The sequence below is a fragment of the Hypanus sabinus genome (genome assembly GCF_030144855.1).
Source record: "Hypanus sabinus isolate sHypSab1 chromosome X2 unlocalized genomic scaffold, sHypSab1.hap1 SUPER_X2_unloc_24, whole genome shotgun sequence".
Classification (NCBI taxonomy): domain Eukaryota; kingdom Metazoa; phylum Chordata; class Chondrichthyes; order Myliobatiformes; family Dasyatidae; genus Hypanus; species Hypanus sabinus.
In genome coordinates this window covers 298,976-322,500 of record NW_026778995.1, presented here as the reverse complement: position 1 = coordinate 322,500, position 23,525 = coordinate 298,976, and the positions used below count along the sequence as shown (strand labels likewise).

The 23,525-nt window shown below is 45.4% G+C and overlaps 1 long non-coding RNA gene across 1 annotated transcript in view; it reads left to right on the top strand.

Moving 5' to 3' along the window:
• LOC132385819 (uncharacterized) overlaps positions 1-3,752 on the top strand; it is a 13,589-nt gene extending 9,837 nt beyond the window's left edge. The window contains exon 3 of the long non-coding RNA XR_009509302.1: positions 3,620-3,752. This is a non-coding gene — a long non-coding RNA (uncharacterized LOC132385819). The remainder of the gene's footprint in view (positions 1-3,619) is intronic.
• Positions 3,753-23,525: the final 19,773 nt, after the last annotated feature.

Below are 23,525 nucleotides of genomic sequence, written 5' to 3'. Positions count from 1 at the left end.
CACCACCCACCGTAAGCCTAAAATGATGGAAACAAATTCTACTGTATATACTGATAAATGGTTGGTAAATCGTTTCTTTATCGTTACTTGTAATTCATGAACAAAAAACAGCCACACTGTCATCCCGGTTAAGTTATCTTTTGATTCTTCTGCAGCAATGTTTAACACATCATTATAATTTTCCACAATATACTGACGAATCAAGATTGTCAAGCATAACAGAATCCTGAGACCTCATTAAATTGTGTATGCTAAAATCAACTAAAGGGATTGAGAAAAACAATGTGGGGTTACCAAGAACGCTTCAGTGGGACATATTGCATAATCCAGCGAACCCATATTCACAGCATGATGAGAACCCAGTCCGTGGACAACAAGCTGTGTGAACTGATAAGTGAAATCTCTCACCAGCGGGAAACAAAAGAACGTAATGTTTTGTGCTTTGCGGAGACCTGGTTGACGGAGGAGACACCGGACCACGCCATCGAACCCTTTGGGTTCTCCCTGTTCCCTGTGGACAGGTGGAAACAGGAGTAAAGGAGGTGGGGTATGCTTCATGGTCAACAACAATGCTTGGTGCAACCCCCAGAATATGCATGTGCTCCAATCCTTTGTTGCCCAGATGTGGAGCAGCTGTTTAGACCCTGCTGGCTGCCCAGGGAGTTCATGGTGTTATCATCACAGCAGTGTACATTCTGCCCCAGGCTGATCCTGACCTGGCTCTCAAGGAACTGTACGAAACCCTCAACACGCTGAAGACTGCCCACCCAGAGGCTGCCTTCATTGTCGCCCTGACTTTAATCCAGCATCGCTGACTGAAGCCTCTCCGAAGTGTTGTCAGCACATCCAGGTGAGCGCTCGGGGATCTGGCACACTCGACCTTTCCATAACGCTTACAAAGTGCTCCTCCGACCACACTTCAACAATCAGATCACTCTCTGATCCGGCTTCTGCCGATGTACAGGCAAAAACTGAAACAAGAAGCGGCCATAGGTGATCCGTCCACTGTTGGTCCGACCAATCGGTCTTCATGCTGCAGGACCGCTTGGATGACATCAATTGGATTGTCTTCCATGATGAGGATGTGACCAAGTTCACGATGGGGTCACGTGCTTCATCTGAAAGTGTATCGAGAATGTTGTTCTCCAGAAATCGGTCAATGTCGTTTCTTTATCGTTACCTATAATGTGGGCACAAAAACAGCCACACTAACAACCCCAGTTAAATTATATTTTGATCCTTCTGTATTAACACATCACAATAAATTTCCTTAATGTACCAATGAACAAACAGATTTCAAGGCGTAACAAGTCCCGAGACTTTATTAAACCGTGTATCCCAAAATCATTAAAGGCATTTACAAAAACAAGTTGGGGTTGCCGGGAATGCCACAGTGGGACAGATTGCATAATTCAACGAACCCACATTCCCAGCGTAATAAGAACCCAAGCACCCTAAACTATAACACTCTTCTTGTGATGTTCCCAACAGTCCTCCGACACACCCCTAACAGGATGATCATTTCTTTGCTCCTTCAAATTAAACCAGTACATTAACATTAAATTCAACCTCCGAAAAATCAATCAGTAAACCTGAAACAGCAGACAACTTTACTGCACCATAACAGAATCTTGTCTCACAGCCAAACATTTGAAAGTTGGAGATGAAGCTGATCCATCAGCCACAGAATCAAGACAAGATCTAATGAAACAAATGTAAATGGTCAGCAGAGATTTTCATGTCGCACCCGAAGAATATCCACAGAGACACCGAGAATATTTATTGCTCCTTTACATTTATCAATTATTTTACTGATACGGTGCTTCCCTGTCAGCTCATTGTGCATCCACCTGTCTGGAAATCTCACCACTTACACGTCTTCAAGAGTTTGATCAGATGATTTCAAATCAAGCGCAGGTCTATTAATCCTGTTTATAAAACATTTGACTTGTGTTTTTTTGCCGCTGAAAGCTTAAGTCCCATCTATTTGCCAACTGATTAATTGCTAATGGCATCCTATATACAGTTAAATTGACATTTCTATCTCAAATTCATAAACCTCCATCATCTGTAAATAGTAATTTACCCACCCCGGCACCTATCTCATAGCAAATATTCTTAATTATAATAAGAATTGATAAATACTGCCTTGTGCTTTCTTGTATCTCAGAAACTTGCGTATAACTTGCACAAGAAATCTAAATAAAATAATCTCATAAAACTTTACAGTCGAACTTCCAAAAATTAATCAAAAGGCCTGTGTAAAAGCTGAGGAAATGGCATGTAAGTAGCAAAATTGAGCGGGATGTTGGATCATCGGGATGCTTTTAAAGTTCAACAAAAGGCAACTAAGAAGCCATAAGAATGGTAAAGGAGAAACACGAGAGCAAACTCGCCAATAATATAAAACAGGATATTATATTTTAGCTACATAAGGAGCGAAAGGGAGATGAGAGCTGATATTGGAGCACTGGAAAATGATGCTGGTGAGGTAGTAATGGAGGACAAAAAATGGCAGAGAAACTTAGTGAATACTTTGCATCATTCTTCACTGTGGAAGACACAGAAGGAGCGAGTGCCTTTTCTATTACAAAGGAAAAAGCGTGTGACTAACTCAAAGGTCTGTAGGTAGACAAGTCACCTGGAACAGATGGACGACAACCCAGAGTCCTGAGAAAAGCTGTTGAAGAGATACAGATGCATTGGTCACGGTCTTTCAAGGATCACTTGATTCTGGCATGGTCCCGTCGGATCGGAAAGTAGAAAATTGCACTCTTTACGAAGGGAGGAAGGCAAAAGAAAGGAATTTCTAGGCCAGTCAGCCTGAGTTCCGTGGTTGGGAAAGTATTGTAATCATTTAACGAGGGTGAGTTTCCGAGGTACTTGGAGACTGATGATAAAACAAGTCAATGTCAGCATGGTTTCTGTAAAAGGAAATCGTGCCTGACAAACCTGTTAGAGGTCAGTGAAGAAGTGAAAAGGAGGATGGACAAATGAGAGGCAGTTGATATCATTTACTTCGATTTTCAGAAGGCCTTTGATAAGGTACCACACATGAGGTTGCCGAGAAAGATAAAATCCCATGTTGTTACAGGAAAGATACTGGCATGGACAGAGGAATGTCTGACAGGCAGGAGGCATCAGGTGGGAATAAAATGGGCCTTTTCAGGCTGGCTGCCAGTGACTAGTGTTCCTCAGGGGTCAGTATTGGGACTGCTACTCTTCACATTGTGTATCAACGATTCAGATAATGGAATTGATGACTTTGTGGCAAAGTTTGCGGATGATACAATGATAGGTGGAGGGGAAAGTAGTGCTGAGGAAACAATGTGATTGCAACAGGACTTAGACAACAGAAGGATTGGTTAAAAAAGTGGCAGATTGAATACGGTGTTGGGAAATGTATGATAATACATTTTGGTCAAAGGAATAATAGTGCAGACTAGTGTTTAAATGGGGAGAAAATTCAAATATCAGAGCTGTGGGGGGACTCGTGCAAGAGACCCAGAAAGGTATTTCACAGGTTAAGTCTTAAAGAAAGAAAATACATTGTTGGCTTTTCTGAAGAGGAATGGAATATTTAATTAAGTATATAATCCTGATCCTTTATAATACACAGGTTAGGCCGTACTTGGAGTTTTGTCAATGTTTTTGGTCCCATACCTCAGAAAGGAAGCAGGATCTCATCGAAACCTACCGAGTGTTGAAGGGACGAGACAGGGTGCATGTGTTTCATATGATGGGGTATCCAGAGTAGACAGCACAGCCTCAACATTGAGGGGAGATGTTTTTGAACAGAGGTAAGCAGGAATATTTTTAGCCAGAGAGTAGTGAACCGGTCGAATACACTGCCACGGGCTGCGGTGGAAGCTGTCTGTGGGTATATTTATGGCAGAAGATGGTCATTTCCTGATCGATCAGGCCATCAAAGGACATGGCGAGAAGGCAGGTGTATGGGGTTGAGTGGGATCCGGGATCTGCAATGATAGAATGGCGGAGCAGAATCGATGGGCGGAATGGCCACATTCTGCTCTTATGTCTTACGGTCTTTCCAAGATTCAACTTGACCTCCCTTTTCCAGTCAGCACCGCCCCGGCTTGTCCCCGTTAAACTGACTCAGTGCGGGTGGACTTTAGGACCCGGGGCAGCTCAGGACCGAATCCGCCGTGTTTCTGTTCTGTTGATGGACGTGGTGAGCGAGTTAACATTAATAGATCGATAATTCTCATCTCGTGTTTATTTCACTCTCCGCACATTTATATTTACAGGGACATTACTCCTGACATTGGTCCCAAGACCCAGCCTGTTTACAGAACCGGAGCGGAACTGGAGCAGATTCTTAGACACTTGTTTTCATCGCAAATCCAGAAGACAGTTTAACGTTTTTTCGTGAATTTATTCTGAGTGAAGTTGCGGAGATGGGAGTTGGTCTCCGCGTTGTAAAATGAATCTGTCCCGGACTCGTAACTGAGATAAACTCCCACCCTCCCGGGGTTGGGACAGGCAGCGAGTCGGGGTTCAGGGGAGGTGGCAACACTGAACAAATCATAATTCAAGTCCGATAACCCCTGTCCGATGACCCAGATCAGCCAGATAGTGGCGTCTGTGTCCACAGGACACTCGAAGCTGCTGCGTCGGTTGAGAGTGTTGTTAAGAAGCCGTATGGCGTACTGGGCTTCATCAACTGTGGGATTGATTTCAAGAGCTGTGAGGTGATGTTACAGAGGAACAACGCCTTAGTTAGACCACACCTGGAGTACTGTGTCCAATTCTGGTTACCTCACTACGGGAAGGATGTGGATACTATACAGCGAGTGCAGAGGAGATTTACAAGGGTGTTGCCTGGATTGAAGAGCATGCCTTATGAAAACAGGCAGAGTGAACTTGGCCTTTACTCCTTGGAGTGCCGGAGGGTGAGGGATGACCTGATACACGTGTATAAAATGATAAGAGGCACTGATCGTGTGGATTGCCAGAGGCTATTTCCCAGGGATGAAATGGCTAACACATGGGGGCACAGTTTTAAGATGCTTGGAAGTAGGTACAGAGGGGGTTTCAGAGGTAAGTGTTTCACACAGAAAGTGGTGGTGCATGGAATGCATGGCGAAGGTGGCAGAGTTGGATAGAACAGGGCCTTTTAAGAGACTCTTAGTTAGGTACATGGAGCTTAGAAAAATAGAGGGCTATGCGGTAGGGAAGTTCTTGACAGTTTCTAGAGTATGTGACATGGTCAGCACATCATTGAGGGCCGAAAGGCCTGTAATGTGGTGTAGAAATTTTGTTCACTGCCAACGGCGAGATGCCGAACAGTGTTGCAGAGAGACAGTTCTTGGGATGCAAGTTCACAGCTCGTTGGATGTGGCGAAACAGGTCGATTAGGTGGTGAAGGAGGCTTATAGAATACCGGCTTTTATTCGTGAAGCGCTGAGTTCAAAATCCAGGAGGTTATATTGTAATTTATAACACTCTGGTCAAACCATTTCCGGAGTATTTATCTGAGGCTTCTGTGGTGCATATCTGGACAGTTCGGACGCAACATCCATGGTCGACCCTCTCCGACGGAGGCCTCACAAACTCACACTGAGAAATATACAAATAACCAATGTCCCAGCATCCGACCCTGCGGTACACCACTTGTTCCAAATTTCCCTCAGAACAGAGATGAGGAGGAATTTATTCAGAGTGGGGTGGTGAATGTGAGGCATTAATTGCCCTAATTCCTGCTGTCGGTAGTTGCCGGCCTCTGCGTCCAGAACGACAGGCGTGGTTCTCCTCCGACATCACGGTGAATCTGTTCCAACAGATGTTTGTGATGGCTGAGGAATAGTGTTGACGCAGGGAGCGAGTGAGAAGCTGAGACATTAGGACTTCAACACCCAGTAGGCTCCGCGGCCCCGTATGTTCGGCAGCTGAAGCTGACTGAAGCTGTAGTTCCTATGAAAAGAGAGCGTTTGTGACTATTCTTCATTGAACAATTTGTGTCATTTGTCAATTTGTCACTCTTTACGTAACCCGACAATTACATCGTGACAATGGGGCCTGTGGTGACGGAGGGGAGAATCGGTGGTGCATCACGCTCAGTTTTGGGGTCAGTGCACAGTCACAATCGAGTCTCCTTTTGACACCCGTTCTCCACGGCCGGCAACAAAAGTCGTGAATCTTCACTGCGAATTCCAGATTAATCACGTCCTTTCCGAGGCGGCCGGCCAGAGTTGCACAGTTCTGCAGCCGTGGTCTCACCGACATAAAACAATGACAGTAGGGGAACAGGCGCTTCTGCTCACTGTGTTGTTCTGAACCAATTGAACCGGTCACTTTATGTCTCAGTAAACCAGTCCCCTCTGCCTACACAAGGTCCACATCCCTCCATTCTCCAACCATTCACGTGGTATCTAAAAGCCTTTATCACATCTGCCTCCAACACCACCCCCGGAATTCCTCCCAGACACCATCACTATGAGTCCAAAAAAAAAAAACAAAAGTTGCAACACACATCTACTTTAAACATTCAGAGGCAAGTTTAACATTACAGTCTAATATAAGATGTTTGTATTACAGCAGCAGTGTCATGAAAAGAGAGAAAAATGCACTAAATTACAAAATACACAAACATCGCAAAAAGGACCCGTGAAGTACTGTTCCCCGTTTCTGCTGAAGTGCGTTTCGTCTGCGAGTAGACATTTCCTACTTCGAAACACAATACCGGGCGGCCAGTGTGTCTGTGCTTCTCAGGTACCTATAAACTTCTGTAGGGCTTCCCACAGCCTCTCCCGAACAGAGCAAATTCCCCTGGAATGTCCAGTCTTATTTTATCCAGGCAGCATCTTGTTATGGTGTTCTAATTACCATCCAAATCTTCTGCATTATTCCAGTATTAAAATGCAACATAACTGCCTGACACTGGAACCACTATCTGGGAGATATGAACTCGTATTCCCTCTGAATACAGAAGCAAAGGGAGAGCGTTGAGCCTTTATCAGTCTCTATTCATGCTGTACTTGGAGTATCGTCAACATTTTTGTGCCCCGTATCTCAGAAAGGAAGTGTTGTCCTCGGAGAGAGTTCAGAGGAATTTCACCAGGATGATTCCGGGAATTAACGGGTTAACATACGAGAAGCATTTGGCAGCATTGCGCCTGTACTGACTGGAATTCAGAAGAACGCGGGGCGATCTCATTGAAACCTACCGAGTGTTGAATGGACGAGATCGGGTTGATGTGGAGGGGATGTTTCCTCTGGTGAGCGCATCCAGCACTAGAGGGCGCAGTCTCAAAATTGAGGCGCAACTTTTCAGTACTTTCCTTGTTTTTACTGACTCTGTCTCAGGAGACAGCTTATCCACTGATGTCTACTGCAAACCCACGGACTCTCAAAGCTGCCAGGATTATAACTATTCGAATCCTGTTATCTGTAAAATCGCGATGCATTTCTCTCAGTTCCACAGTCTCCAGCACATCTGATGTCAGGATGAGACTTTTCATTCTAGAGCGAAGGAGATGGCCTCCTTTTTCAAGAAAGAGTCTCCCCTTCCTCCACCATCAACGCTGCCCTCAACCGCATCTCTTCCATATCGTGCACGTCCGCTCTTACCCCATCCTCCCGCCACCCTAACCGGGATAGGTTTCACCACCCCAACAGCCTTCGCGACCAGCACGTACATTTTGGATTGGACAGTTTAATAATGTTTAAGGATGTTGTCATGTTTGAGAATTTGTTAGCTCATCAGGATATTAAGGAAAATTATTATGATATGTGGACCATTCATCATTCACCATGTTAATCATTTTAACCTTTTTTGCAGAAGGATCGAAAGATGATTTAACTGGGAATGTTGGTGGAGTAATTGCAGTAAAGGATAGGGAAATGACTTACCTACCATTTATAAAAACATACGGCAAATTGGTTTCCATCTGTTTTCGGCTTAGAGTGGGTGAAAGAAATTTGCCCAGATAAATTTGTAATTTGTTCAGATTCCTTTTCGGTTTTGATGTGTCTTAAAACAGGTGACTTCAGTAATAGATCAGAATTACTGTTGGAAACTCATCAATCATTATTTCCTATTCAAAGTGCAAACACGGGGAAATCTTCAGATGCTGGAAATTCAAGCAACACACTCAAAATGCTGGTGGAACGCAGCAGGCCAGGCAGCATCTATAGGGAGAAGCACTGTCGACATTTCAGGCCGGGACCCTTCGTCAGGACTAACTGAATGTGAAGTTAGCCTTTCAGTTTAGAGGGGTATTAGAGGCGTTTAGGGGAATGAGCGGGTTGACTGTTTACTTACCAAAGCTGTTAAAAGTTTAACTGTTGGTAAAGAGCTTCCACCTAGGAAATCAGCAGGTAAGGGTTTTTTAGTGCTAATAATTGTGGCCTTATGGCAAGACTGGTGGGATAATGGTCACAAGGGGAGATGCCATTACAGAATACATAGAAGTTTGGATTTATGGGAGATGGGAATCGTCTCCCAATTGACAATACTATTCCTCATGTCGTGTTGGTAAACATCACTCTGGGCCGTGAACGTTTTGTCATAATGAAACAGTTGAACACATTTTAATTCAGTGAAAAGAGTATCAGAAAGAAAAATCAAATGGAGGCTTCATTACAATCCTCGGGGGTTGTTAGATTTTATTTAAAAACTTTCTGAAGTAATGGGAGTGACTTTAATTTAATTCACAATGTTGTGTTTCATTCCGTACGATCTCTGGGACTTTGGGGTAATTTACCTTTCAAATGGAAAAACAATGGAAGCGGCCAGGGTTTTATTTCCCAATTCTCCGCACCACAATCCAGTCCAATTGGTGGCGGGATCAACGCCTTGAAGTGGGAATGTCGACCATCGTTTATGCAAATCCCGCCCTTTTCCTTCACGTTGGCCAATCATTCAAGGGACAGCGGAGACTGCTGTGATAATATTGGAATAGACAACTAGCATCGTATTATACGCCACCGACAAGGTGCAACGTCGGACAGTGAGGATGGTTGAAGGGAATGGAAATAGATGCAAATATCTACTGACCAATGGGTTTGCGCCTTCAGGAGCAGTTCTCCGACTGATATCTTCCCGGTCCAATGAGATACTGATCCTCCGGGACGGTGCTTTGCCCCACTCCACACACAAGCTATGCTAACGTCACATAGCTGCCGGACGATGGGTTAATCGGCCTGGGAATAACACCTGGGAAATCAGGTGGTGAACGTGAGGGGCTGGACACGGACTGGAAACACTGCGGCCGCCTCCGGCTTGTGCTCAGGTCGCGGCTTTATTAATGAATTGAACCACCGAGGTGACGGGATATTTCACCGCGCTGATAACCTGCTCCCTGAATTTCGACTGAGTCACCGCGTAAATAAATGTGTTCGTGCAGCAGCTGAAATTCTTCAGCAAAACCCCGACGTACATAAAGATCCATTCAGAATCATTGAAATCGAATCCTTTTCCTGAGACCTGATAATAAATGAAATTTACAACGTATGTCATCCACAGGAGGATGAAGCTGCCGGAGATGGTGAAGAGTAAAACCACAGACCTCCTCCTGCTCTCCATCTCCGGGTCACTCCGGTTCTCCCCCTTGCTCTGACCCTTCAGCCCCTTACGGACCCGACTGGCCACCAAAATGTGTCTGACTGTCAGAGCGTTGAGCAGCAGGATCCCAGCGAAAGGGAGGAATGGAGTTGAAACCGTATCGAGCCAGTCATATCCAACCCACCCGGGGTCAGTGAAATAATTTTCCATGATCATACAGAACCACGGTACATTGTCGATGATCACTGCGGGTTCCCGTGTGAAGTATCGGGGAACGTTTCTCAGACAGGTCAGTACGCCGGTTGTTGTTAGAACCACAGTCGCAGTTTTCCCGGTGCAATATTTTGTTTTCAGCTTTTGGCAGCAAATGGCGACAAACCGATCAACGGTGAAAGTGACGGTGAACCAGACTGAACAGTGTGTGGCTGTGAACTTCAATACAATGATAACACTGCACACAGGGGTGATGCTCAGAAAACTCCACCGGAAGTAATACCAACTGATTCGATACAAAATAACCTCGGTGATAATGGACAGTAGATTGGCCGCTGTCATGGCCACCAGGTAGCGAGTGGTGCAGGTAGAGAGGCCGCACTTTCCCCGGGACAGGATCACAATCGCCAATAAATTCACTAGAGAGAGAGAGGGAGAGAGAGAGAGAGAGGGGGAGAGAGAGAGAGAGAGAGAGAGAGAGAGAGAGAGAGAGAGAGAGAGAGAGAGAGAGAGAGAGAGAGAGAGAGAGAGAGAGAGAGAGAGAGAGAGAGAGAGAGAGAGAGAGAGAGAGAGAGAGAGAGAGAGAGAGAGAGAACAGACACTGGACATTACTGAACACATTCTGCGGAAATTTACAACGGATCGGTTCTCATCTGAAGATCAGGAGTGCGAGAGTCTGTGAACCGTTGACAATCCAACATCAGACAGGGGTCACACAGTCTCTTCAATGTGGAGTTAGGACGCTGTGCGGGCAAACGTCGGCGATGAAAACGAGCTGCACGGACAACACAATCGGTGCTGATCCCGATTCCAGTCGCTGATGGAGCCGGTTTCACTGATTTAACCAGGACTGACCAGGTCTCTGGAAACTCAGCATCTGACGGGGCCGAGAAGCGACATAAAACGGAGCAACGCACATAAAATACTGGAGGAACTCTGCAGGTCAGGCAGCTTCCATGGAATTGAACAAACTCTAGTTTCGGTCCGAGATCCCTCGTCTGGACGAAGCGGGGCCCCGATTCCCGACGGGTCTCAGAGGGAAAGCAGAAACAAGCTAGTAACCTGAGGCTGAGTTAATGGATTAATTCTACAGCGCAGTTCAGTTCGATATCACACGTTAGCAGATCCGTGAACACTGGTTCAGGTGATCAGCAGCAATAATTGACCAACAGACATTTGGATCAGACTGTGACAGACTCCACAGGGAGACGTGAATCACAGGACTAAGGTTTTCCACTGAACAATAACTTAGGAAAAGTGTACTTCAGAATGCAAACATCTCCCAGTCACAACTTCCCGGAGAGATCCCTGGCCCCAGCACTGGGACATCTTTGGACAAGGTGTCATTCAAGGCAGGAACAGCGATCTATTCGATCCCGTGAGTTGGAGGAGAAACATAGACTTAGTTACACTTGTTATTAAATATGAAAATTCAGAATGTGAAATTGACAGGATCGATTTCTCTGATGGATATTTGTGCAATGATGGTCAGGTTGTAAGCTTGTAATATCTCAAACAGGTTCACACCGGTTAAAACACAGAAATAACCAACATGCTCACTCACCAGGAACTCCAATGACGCCAATGAACACGTACAATATTTTCTCCACACTGGTATACATATCGAACATTGCAGACATTTTCCCTGGCCAGTGATTTGTCTCTTTGTGCGACAGGCGATCTCTCGGAATGAAATGCTAAGGCAGCACGTGCCTGGGGTTTTTAAAGCCATTTAGAAATTCCACAGGGACAGATTTCAACAGATTGAAAAATAAAGGTTTTTAAATTATTTACAGACCAATTACGTCAGACAGGTGCAATCCCTGCGATGACAGATTGTGATTAAAGGAATAATACTTAGATCATGTGTGGGAGTTAGTTTGTTACAACAAAGGTGACTGAACCGTCCGAGGTGTCTTATCAATTAAATGTGCTTCCACTGTAAATATGTATTTCAAACAAACCAGTTGTTGGACACAGAATATTGAAGTAAATTATGTCACTCTGCCTTTGAAATTGTCCTGAATCACATACTCTTACCATTCTCCTCGAGAGTATAAACTCTTAATGTAGTTTGTGTTTGTGGGACTCTGCTGAGAGGCCTCGAAGAAAACGTCTGTTTGTTTTGATGAATAAACACAATTTCATATCCACTCAATCCTCCAATAGCTTCAGTGACTTAGTCACACAGAGATAATTTGGGGGCTCATGCAGGACCCATCCCTAACCCGAACACATGCCGTGAAATTGAGCAGTCTAGTGGGGGAGGGTTATGTTTTAATCATGTCACTCCGTATGTGTCAAAGAACACGGTGGAGAGCTGGATTTGCGGATAAGGACGTGCAGTTTTGAGTGTGTGTGTGTGTGTGTGTGTGTGTGTGTCTGCCTGTCTATGAGTGTTAGTGTGCGTCAGTGTGTTTCTGTGTCTGTGTCTCTGCTTGTCCCTGTCTGACTGTACACGTGCCCGTACACCTCCAATTCAGTTCATCCCCCTTGGTTCAGCTCCTTCCCATCTGTCTCCGCAATGCAGATATTCTCGAACTCTCATTTCAAACGCTTCAAAAAATGGCCGCTGAACCGCAACAAAGTGAGAACAGAGGCCAAATTTCAAATTGCATTTATTATTAATGTATGTAGAAATAAAAGAACCTTGCGACTCGACACAGCTCCATTTCGGCAGACACCCCCACATGCACATTAGATTATCCCGGAACAAGAATCACTTCAAGCAGTTAACAAAAACAATGAAACATGAAAATCATGTAAAAACAAGAACAGAGGTAAAAGTTCATATGGAATTAATCCTGAGTTCTGACTCACCTCTAAATCCACCGGGTCCGCAAACAAGTGCTCACCCCCGAATCCGCCAAATCTGTGCTCACTGGCAAAACATAATTCAATCCTCAAATCAGTGTACACCCCAAAAGCAACCGAAACCCGGAGATTCACTACACTCACACGTTCTCTGACTTACCCCTAAATCCGTGCGCATCCGCAAAGCAACATTCACCGCCAAATCCGTATGCACCCCCAGATTCATCGACAGTTCCCGAATAAGCGCGCATCCGCAAATCCATGCGGACCCCAAATCCGTGCACACACCTACACATTACACTCTCACCGAGCAGGATTCACTTCAACTACTTTACAAAATAGCTGCGTCCGCCTTAAAAATAGCAAGAACATGGCGAACACACGCCCACATACATATTTCTCGCGTAATCATTGACATCCCCTTAAATCTTCGCACCTCAACAAACCCATCTTTATCCCCTCATCAGTGGGTGTCCCACATCCACGGATCCTCATATTCGCTGACAAACCGCTATGTATGCTCACATCCACAAATCCCTGTGCACCCCTATATTCACCAAAACATCCCAAAGTCAGCAGAATCCTCAAATCTGTGTGCACTCCCAAATTCCTGCCCACGCCGAACCCGCCGTCCCCCTACAAATCCACCGACATACCCAGATCTCTGCGCACCCCAAACCTGCTGACACCCCCACATGCAAGTTAGATTATCTCAGAGCAAGAATCATTTCAAGCATCTGCCTCTCCCCTAAAAAACAGCAAGAGCAGAGGTCAAGGTTCAGGTGGAATTTATTATTAAAGTTTGTATCAATGAAACAACCTGGAGATTCGACAACCTCCGAATCCACCGGGATTCCCAAATCTGCGCTAATCTGCAAATCCGTGTGTTCTCCCAAGACTGCAAACCACAACTCAATGTTCGCTCCCAAATCAGTGTGCACACCCCCAAACCTGCCTACATACCCAGATCCGTGCGCACCCCAAACCTGCCGACTCTCCCAAATCCACCTACATACCCAGATCCGTGGGCACCCCAAACCTGCCGACACTCCCAAATCCACCTACACACCCAGATCCGTTCTCACCCCAAACCTGCCGACACTCCCAAATCCACACACATACCCAGATCCGTGCACACCCCAAACCTGCCGACACTCCCAAATCCACCTACATACCCAAATCCGTGCGCACCCAAACCTGCCGACACTCCCAAATCCACCTACATACCCAGATCCGTGCACACCCCAAACCTGCCGACACTCCCAAATCCACACACATACCCAAATCCGTGCGCACCCAAACCTGCTGACACTCCCAAATCCACCTACATACCCAAATCCGTGCGCACCCCAAACCCGCCGACACTCCCAAATCCACCTACATACCCAAATCCGTGCGCACCCCAAACCTGCCGACACTCCCAAATCCACCTACATACCCAGATCCGTGCACACCCCAAACCTGCCGACACTCCTAGATCTACCTACAAACCCAAATCCGTGCGCACCCCAAACCTGCCGACACTCCCAAATCCACCTACACACCCAGATCCGTCCACACCCCAAACCTGCCGACACTCCCAAATCCACCTACACACCCAGATCCGTGCGCACCCCAAACCTGCCGACACTCCCAAATCCACACACATACCCAAATCCGTGCGCACCCAAACCTGCCGACACTCCCAAATCCACCTACATACCCAGATCCGTGCGCACCCCAAACCTGCCGACACTCCCAAATCCACCTACATACCCAGATCCGTGCGCACCCCAAACCTGCCGACACTCCCAAATCCACCTACACACCCAGATCCGTGCACACCCCAAACCTGCCGACACTCCCAAATCCACACACATTCCCAAATCCGTGCGCACCCAAACCTGCTGACACTCCCAAATCCACCTACATACCCAAATCCGTGCGCACCCCAAACCTGCCGACACTCCCAAATCCACCTACATACCCAAATCCGTGCGCACCCCAAACCTGCCGACACTCCCAAATCCACCTACATACCCAGATCCGTGCACACCCCAAACCTGCCGACACTCCCAGATCTACCTACAAACCCAAATCCGTGCGCACCCCAAACCTGCCGACACTCCCAAATCCACCTACACACCCAGATCCGTCCACACCCCAAACCTGCCGACACTCCCAAATCCACCTACACACCCAGATCCGTGCGCACCCCAAACCTGCCGACACTCCCAAATCCACACACATACCCAAATCCGTGCGCACCCAAACCTGCCGACACTCCCAAATCCACCTACATACCCAAATCCGTGCGCACCCCAAACCTGCCGACACTCCCAAATCCACTTACATACCCAAATCCGTGCGCACCCCAAACCTGCCGACACTCCCAAATCCACCTACATACCAGATCCGTGCGCACCCCAAACCTGCCGACACTCCCAAATCCACCTGCATACCCAGATCCGTGCGCACCCCAAACCTGCCGACACTCCCAAATCCATCTACATACCCAGCAACCCCACTTGCGCATTAGACAATTACAGAGCAAGAATCACTTCAAACAAATCAAAAAAAGCTGCCTGCACCTTAAATAAAATAGCAAGAACACAACTCAAAGTGTATTTGTTATTAAATTATCTGTAAATGAAATAATCTTGAGATTCATCACACCCCTAAATCAAAGGGCACTCCAATCTTTGCAGTGCCTGAAATAGATTTGCATTGCCAAATTGCTGCCCACACCTTAAAATGTTAGAAGTTCATGATGTGTTCATTATTAATGAATCTTTGTGTGTCTGCATCTCTGAGTGTTTACATGAGATCGCGTGTGAGGCTTTGTGTCAGACAGTAGCTAGCAGACAGCGCTGGCGCTTTGTCGTGACGGCTTGGCTACTGAGAACACTTGGCGAGCACAACAGAGGGATGTGTGTCCACTGGTTCGGGGAACTATATAGTATTGCATTGTTCGTAAGGGATCAGCCAATCGGCCCCTCAAGCCTGCTCCGCCATTCAAAAAGATCATGGCTGATCCAATCTTAACTATAGTTATCACCGAATCCCACAAGGCAACAGTGCCAACCAACAGGGCACCATGCCGCCCATTTTATTTTATTATTCATCCCGCCCAAACCCATGTGATCATCCGGGAAAAAAAAAGCGATTTTCCAATTGAGGAGAAAAAATCTGGAAAATTCCTCTCCGACCCATCCAGGCTATCGAAAACTAGCCCAGGAGATCACATGGCTGATCTAAACCTAGCCTCATGTCCACTTACCTGCTCGCTCACCGTATCGCCTAATGCCATTTTTATCCAGGAAAATGTCTATCTCCGTTTTGAATTTATTGAGTGTAGTAGCTTCCACAGCTCTCTGGGGCAGTAAATTCCACAGACCCACTACCCTCTGAGTGAGGAAATTTCTCTGCATCGCAGTCCTGGAACGGCATTCCCTTTTTTTAAGGTTATGCCCCCTAGTCCTAGTTTCACCCATCAATGGGAACATTCTCGCCGCATCCACACGATCAAGTCCCTTCACAATCTTATATGTTTCAATAAGATCGCCTCCCATTCTTCGGAACTCCAATGAGTTGAGTCCCAATCTACTCAACCTCTCATCATACATCAACCCACCCATCCCCGGAATTAACCTAGTGAACCTTCTCTGCACTGCCTCGAGAGCCATCTTAAATATGAACGCAGTACTCCAGGTGTGGTCTCGCCAATACCCGGTACAACTGCAGTAAGACCTCCCTGTTCTTATACTCCATCCCCCTAGCAAGAAAAGCCAGCATTCCATTGGCCTTCTTGCCCACCTGTTGCACTTGCATACTAACTTTTTGTGTTTCCTGCACCAGGACCCCCAGATCCCTTTGCACAGAAGCACTTTCCAGTTTCTCTCCGTTTAGATAATAACTTGCTCTATTATTTTTCCTGCCAATGTGCAAGACCTCACACTTGTCAGTATTATATTTCATCTGCCAAATGTCTGCCCAATCACTCAGCCTATCTATGTCCCCCTGCAGGGTTTCAATGTCCTCCGCCCTCATTACACTCCCTCCCATCTTTGTGTCATCAGCAAACTTCGAGACGTTGCACTTAGTCCCTTTCTCCAAATCATTAATGTAGATTGTAAAGAGTTGGGGTCCCAACACCGACCCCCGCGGAACACCACTAGTCACCAACTGCCAGTCTGAGAATAAACTATTTATCCCAACTCTCTGTTTTCTGTTAGAAAGCCAATCCTCCACCCATGCCAGAATATTATCCCCAATCCCATGATTGTTTTACTTTAAGCAATAATCTTTGCTGTGGCACCTTGTCAAATGCCGTTTGGAAGTCCAAATACACCACATCCACTGGTTCCCCTTTATCTACCCTATATATTATGTCCTCAAAGAACTCCAACAAATTTGACAAACATGACTTTCCTTTTGGAAAGCCATGCTGACTTTGTCCGATTAAGACATGTTTATCCAAATGCCCTGTTGCTGTTTCCTTAATTATCGATTCCAACATTTTGCCAACCACAGATGTTAGGCTAACTGGCCTATAATTCCCAGCCTTCTGTCTATTGCCCTTTTTAAACAAAGGTGTTACATTAGCATTTTTCCAATCTGCCGGGACCATTGCCGAGTCCAGCGAGTTTTGAAAAATTATCACTAATGCATGCACAATCCCGACCGCCACTTCCCTTAAGACCCAAGGATGAAAGCCATCCGGTCCAGGGGATTTATCCACCTTCAGTCCCATTAATTTATCAAGTACCATTTCCTTGGTGATTTGAATCGTAGTTAGCTTCCCTCCCCCTGGAGCCCTCTGTTTATCCAGTGTGAGGATATTTTGAGTGTCATCTACTGTAAAAAACTGAAACAAAATACTTTTTCAGCGTTTCCGCCATCTCCACGCCTCCTACCATTAATTTCCCGGTCTCATCTTCTAGGGTACCAACATTTACTTTAGCCACCCATTTTCTTTATATGTAACTATAAAAACTCTTATTATCTGCTTTTATGTTTTTCGCCAATTTACTTTCATAATCTATCTTCCCCTTCTTAATCAATCTTTTTGTTATTTGCTGCTGATCTTTAAAAGCTTCTCGATCTTCAATCTTCACACTAGATTTAGCTACCTTATATAACTTTCTTTTTAGTCGTATACTTTGCTTTATTTCTTTACTTAGCCACGGATAACTATTTTTTTCTTTTGCACCCTTTTTTCTTCAGTGGAATATATTCTTTTTGATAGTTGTAAAATAACTTAAATACACACCACTGATCATGTACCGATCTACCCTTTAATCTATTTTCCCAATCAATCTTAAGCAATTCTGCTCTCATTCCATCATAGTCTCCTTTATCTAGACTCAGAACGCTTGTTTGAGATCCAACCCTCTCATCCTCTAATTGAATATGGAATTCGACCATATTATGGTCAATCAGTCCAAGGGGATCGTTTACTAGGACATTGTTCATTAGTCCTGTCTCATTACACAGGACCAGATCTAAGGCTACTTGCCCCCTTGTCGGCTCAGTAACGTATTGTTCAAGGAACCCATCCCGAATACACTCAATAAACTCTTCTTCAAGGCTGCCGTGTCCGACTTGATTCGTCCAGTCAATATGAAAGTTAAAATCCCCCATAATTATAGCTGTTCCCTTATTGCAAGCCCCAACTATTTCCTGATTTATGCTCCGACCAACTGAGTTACAGCTGTTTGGAGGCTATAGACTACTCCCACCACTGCTTTTTTTCCCTTTACTATTTCTTATTTCTACCCAAATTGTTTCGTTATCCTGATCCTTTGAGCCAATATCATTTCGCTTTATTGCAGTGATTTCTTGTTTTATTAACATAGCCACCCCACCTCCTTTTCCTTCTTGCCTGTCTTTCCTAATGATCGAAAATCCTTGTATGTTTAATTCCCAGTCCTGGTCACCCTGCAGCCATGCTTTGGCAAGTAAGGTGAAAATAAATACAAAGGGTTTCTACGGTTATATTTATAGCAAAAGGATAGTGAAGGATAAGACTGGTCCTTTAGAGAATCAGAGTGGACGGCTTTGTGTGCAGCCAAAGGAGATGGGGGAGATTTTGAACAATGTCGTTTCTTCGGTATTCACGAAGGAGAAGGATATTGAATTGTGTAACGTAAGGGAAACAAGTAGGGAAGTTATGGAAACTATGATGATCAAAGAAGAGGACGTCCTGGCACTTTTAAGGAACATAAAAGTGGATGTCTCCGGATCCTGACGGGATATTTCCTAGGACCTTGACGGAAGTTAGTGTAGAAATAGCCGGGTCTCAGACAGAAATATTTCAAATGTCATTAGAAACGGGGATGGTGCCGGAGGATTAGTGTATTGCTCATGTTGTTCCATTGTTTAAAAAGGGTACTAAGAATAAACCTAGCAATTGCAGGCCTGTACGTTTCACGTCACTGGTGGGTAAATTAATGGAAATTATATTTAGAGATGGTATATTTATTTATCTGGATAGACAGAGTCTGATTAGGAAGAGTCAACATGGATTTGTGCGTGGAATGTCATGTTTGAGAGTAGTGGTGGATAACTGTTTGTCAGGCTGGAGGCCGGTGAGTAGTGGTGTGCCTCAGGGATATGTACTGGGTTCAATGTTATTTGTCTTATACATTAATGATCTGGATGATGGGGGGATAAATTGGATTAGTAAGTATGCAGATGATATTAGGATAAGTGGCGTGGTGGATAATGAAGTAGGTTTTCAAAGCTTGCAGAGAGAGTCAAGCCAGTTAGAAGAGTGGGCTGCAAGATGGCAGATGGAGTTCAATGCTGATAAGTGTGAGGTGCTACATTTTGGTAGGACTAATCAAAATAGGACAGACATGGTAAATTGTAGGGCATTGAAGAGTGCAGTAGAACAGATTGCTCTTGGAATAATAGTGCATAGTTCCCTGAAGGTGGAATCTCATGTGGATAGGGTGGTGAAGAAAGCTATTGGTATCCTGGCCTTTATAAATGAGAGCATTGGGTTTAGGAGTTGGGATGGAAAGTAAAAATTTTACAAGGCATTGCTAAGGCCCAATTTGGAGTGTTGTGTACAGTTCTGGTCATCGAATTATAGAATAAACGTCAAAGAAAATAGAAAGAGAGTACAGAGAAGATTTACTAGAATGTTAACTGAGTTTCAGCACCTAAGTTACAGAGAAAGTTTGAACAAGCTAGGTCTTTATTCCTTAGAGCGCAGAAGATTGAGGGGGTGTTGATAGAGGTATTTAAAATTATGAGGGGTATAGATAGAGTTGACGTGGATAGGCCTTTTCTATTGAGCGTAGGAGAGATTCAAACAGGAGGACATGAGTTGAGCGTTAAGGGGCAAACGTTTAGGGGTAAAACGAGTGGGAACTTCTTTAGTCAGAGAGTGGTAGCTGTGTGGCACGAGCTTCCAGTAGAGTTGGTAGAGACTGGTACGACATTGGCATTTCAAGTAAGATTGGATAGGTATATGGACAGAAAAGAAATGGAGGGTTATGGACTGAGTGCAGGTCGCTGGGATTATGTGAGAGGAAGCATTCTGCACGGACTAGAAGGGCCGTGATAGCCTGTTTCCCTGCTGTAATTGTTATATGGTTATATCAAGCAAAGTGCTTATTTTGTAGTTTACTCATATTCTCCACATCCTCGCTAATATTTCCCTCTTTACGCTTGAGGCGTCCTACCCTCGCCCCCTTTATCAATTTGTCTTGATAAATGTATAAAACGCCTTGGGATTCACGTTAATACTACTTGCCAAGGATGTTTTATGGCCCTTCTTGGCTTTCGTAAATTCCTTTTTTTAAGCTCTTTTCTGTATTCTGTATAGCCTTCATCTAATCCATTTGATCCTAACTTCCTAAACTTGACATATTTTTCTTTCTTCTTCTTGACTAAATTCTTCACTTTTGTGGGCATTCGAGTTTCTCTTCTCTTTCCATCCCCGTCCATCCCTCTAACGGGAACACAACTTTCCTGTGCTCTGTGCAAATAGGCTTTAAGCACTGGATTAAGCACTGGATTAAGCACATGTCCGACCTGGATTTGCCAGAAGAGAAGTTATTTCCAATTAGATCATCTTAATTCCTGCCTAATGCTCTTGTAAGTTGCCCTTTTCCAGTTTACAAATATCCCATTCTTATTTGTAGCTATCTTGGAAGTGAAGGAGTTGTGGTTTCTGTCACCCTACTGCTCACCCACTGAGAGGACTTCTGAATAGACTCATTATCCAACAGCAGGTAGTAGTACAATCCCATTAGCTTGATAGCACCCTTTCCGTTCCTGAGTTCTGCTCTAATAGACTCAGTGTCTCAATCCTGCACCATGTCTCCCCTTAGTGCGGCTGTGATATTCATCCTGATTCGTAGTGCAACTCACACCTCTTTTACTTCCTGCTCCAGCTTTTGAAGCCTGGTAGATTAATTACGCTTCCCTGCCCATCTCTCAACCAAGTCTCTGTCAAGGCCACAGCATTGTAGCTCCATGCACTTATCTATGTTCAAAGTTCATCAACGTTACCTATAACATTCCCTGCATTGAAATACACGCCACTCAAACTATGTCTCATCATACATATTTACTTGATTTTGCCTGTCCGTGCTTTCACTGATAACTACCTTTGTGTCCAGTCCTTCACTCAGTGACATGGTGTTCCGATTCCCAGCCCCTTACAATACCAGCTTAATCCTCCCAAGTAGCATTAGCCAACTTCCCGTCCACAATATTAGTTCTCCTCCATCTCAGATGAAAACCGTGCCTCTTCTGCAGGTCACCGCGTGTTCAAAAATATATTCTGTTGATCGAAGCTTAAACCACTGCCCCTTTTACCATCTCCTCAGTTTCTCATTCAGTTGTACTATCATCCCATTCCTAGCCACACTAGCCGATGACACTGGAAGTAATCCAGAAATTATGACCTTGTATGTCTTTCTCTTCACCCTATTTCCAACCTCTATATACTCCGTCTGTAGAAGCTCTTCCACTTGTTTTAAACGATATTGGTGCCAATATGCACCACGACCTCTGGCTGTTCACTCTTCCCCTTCGGAACATCTTGCAGCCGCTCGATTACACCTGGACCCTTGCACTTGGGAGGCGAGGCAGCATCCTGGGTCTCTTTTGTGGCTTTTGATAGTTTTGTACCGCAAACTATCAGGTCCCCTATCACTAATGCACTGCTTGACTCTACCCTTCCCTGCCACAGGGGGAATAAAGAGTGTTTCTCCGCCTCATTGTGAACTTAAAGAACTTCGTAGAATCAGGTATTTTCAAAGGTTAACGAAAGTGCTGTGGACTCGGGCTGACTTCTGAATAGAAGGTGATCGCACAAGTCTGACGTCGCGGTACTTCAGTGGTGTAAAGGAAATTACAGTCCTATGAGAGATGAGTTGTCAAAAGTAAATTGGAAGTCGGAGCAGGCAGGGGTGACAGCAGAGCTGAAATTGCAGGGGGTTCCGTGAAAATGAGGAAGATACAGGACAGATGAATTCGAAAAAAAAATCAAATGGCAAAAATTTTCAAAAGCAAGCTGGCAAGCACACATTGAAAATAAAAGAGAAATGAGAATAGGTATAAGACTGCCAGATAATGAGGTCCGAGAGAGAATAAAGGGGAACAACGAGATGGTAGATGAACTAAATGAATATTTTACATCAGTCCCCACCGCGGAAGACATGTTGAAGGGTGATAGGAAATAGAAGTGAATGCAGTTTCTGTTACAAAGGAGAAGGTGCTCAATGCTGAAAGACCTAAAAGTTCATTTGTCACCCGGATCAGATGATCTGCACCCTGGAGATTGTGGAGGAATTAGTACAGGTCTTTCAGGAAACATTGGACTCCAGCGTGTTTCCGGTGGTCTGTAAAATTGCAAATGTCCTTCCACTCTTTAGGAAAGGACTTGGGCAGCAGAAAGAAAATTACAGGCCAGTCAGCCTGAACCCAATCGTTGGGGGAGATGTTATGGTGTACTTTGCAGGTAAGCGGTAAATGAAATATAACGCTGGTAAATACATGGTTATGCACTCTGGTGGAACAAATAATTGAGCAGACGGTTTTCCACATGGAAAGAAAATACAAAAATCTGAGATGCAATGGGTCTGGAAAGTCCTTGTACACAACATCCTGAAGGTTAACTTGCAGGTTGCGTCGTCGCTGAGGAAGGCAATTGCACGCGAACAACACGCTGGGTCGGGCAGCATCCGTGGAAACGAGCAGTCAACGTTCCGGGCCGAGACCCTCGGTCAGGACTGATGAGGGAAGGGGTAGGGGCCCCATAAAGAAGGTGGTGGGAGGGAGCGAAGGAGAAAGCTTGAAGGGATAAGTGCCAGGTGGGAGATCTGTGGGGAGGGAAGTGTGGACCAGGAGGGAACGATCCCTGCGGGAAGCAGAGAAGTGTAGAGAGGGACAGATGTGATTAGTGGTGGGACCCTGTTGCAGGTGGCGGAAGTTGCGGCGGATAATGTGCTGGATCCGGAAGCTGGCGGGGTGGTAGGTCAGGACAAGGGTAACTCGGTCCCTGTTGTGGTGACGGGATGGGGCGAGGGCCGAAGTATGGAAATGGGGCAGATGCGGGTGAGGGCATCATTGATGACCGCAGAAGTGAAACCACGATCCTTAAACACAGAGGACATTTGTCTTGGAACGGAATGCCTCATCCTTGGAGCAGAAGCGGCGGGGAGGGAGGAACTGGGAATAGGGAACAACATTTTTGCATTTGGCAGCGTGGGAAGAGGTAATGGGAAGTCGAGGTAGTTACGAGAATCAGTGGGCTTTAGAAGATGTCAGTGGGCAGTCTGTCTCCAGAGATGGAGACCGAGAGATCGAGAAGGGGAGAGAAGTGTCCGAGATGGACCAAGTGAATTCGAGGGCTGGGTGAAAGTTAGAGGGAAAGTCGATGATATTGACGATCTCAGCATGGGTGCAGGAAGCAGCACCAATGTAGTCGTCAATGTAGCGAAGGAAAAGTTAGGGAGCAGTACCAGGATAG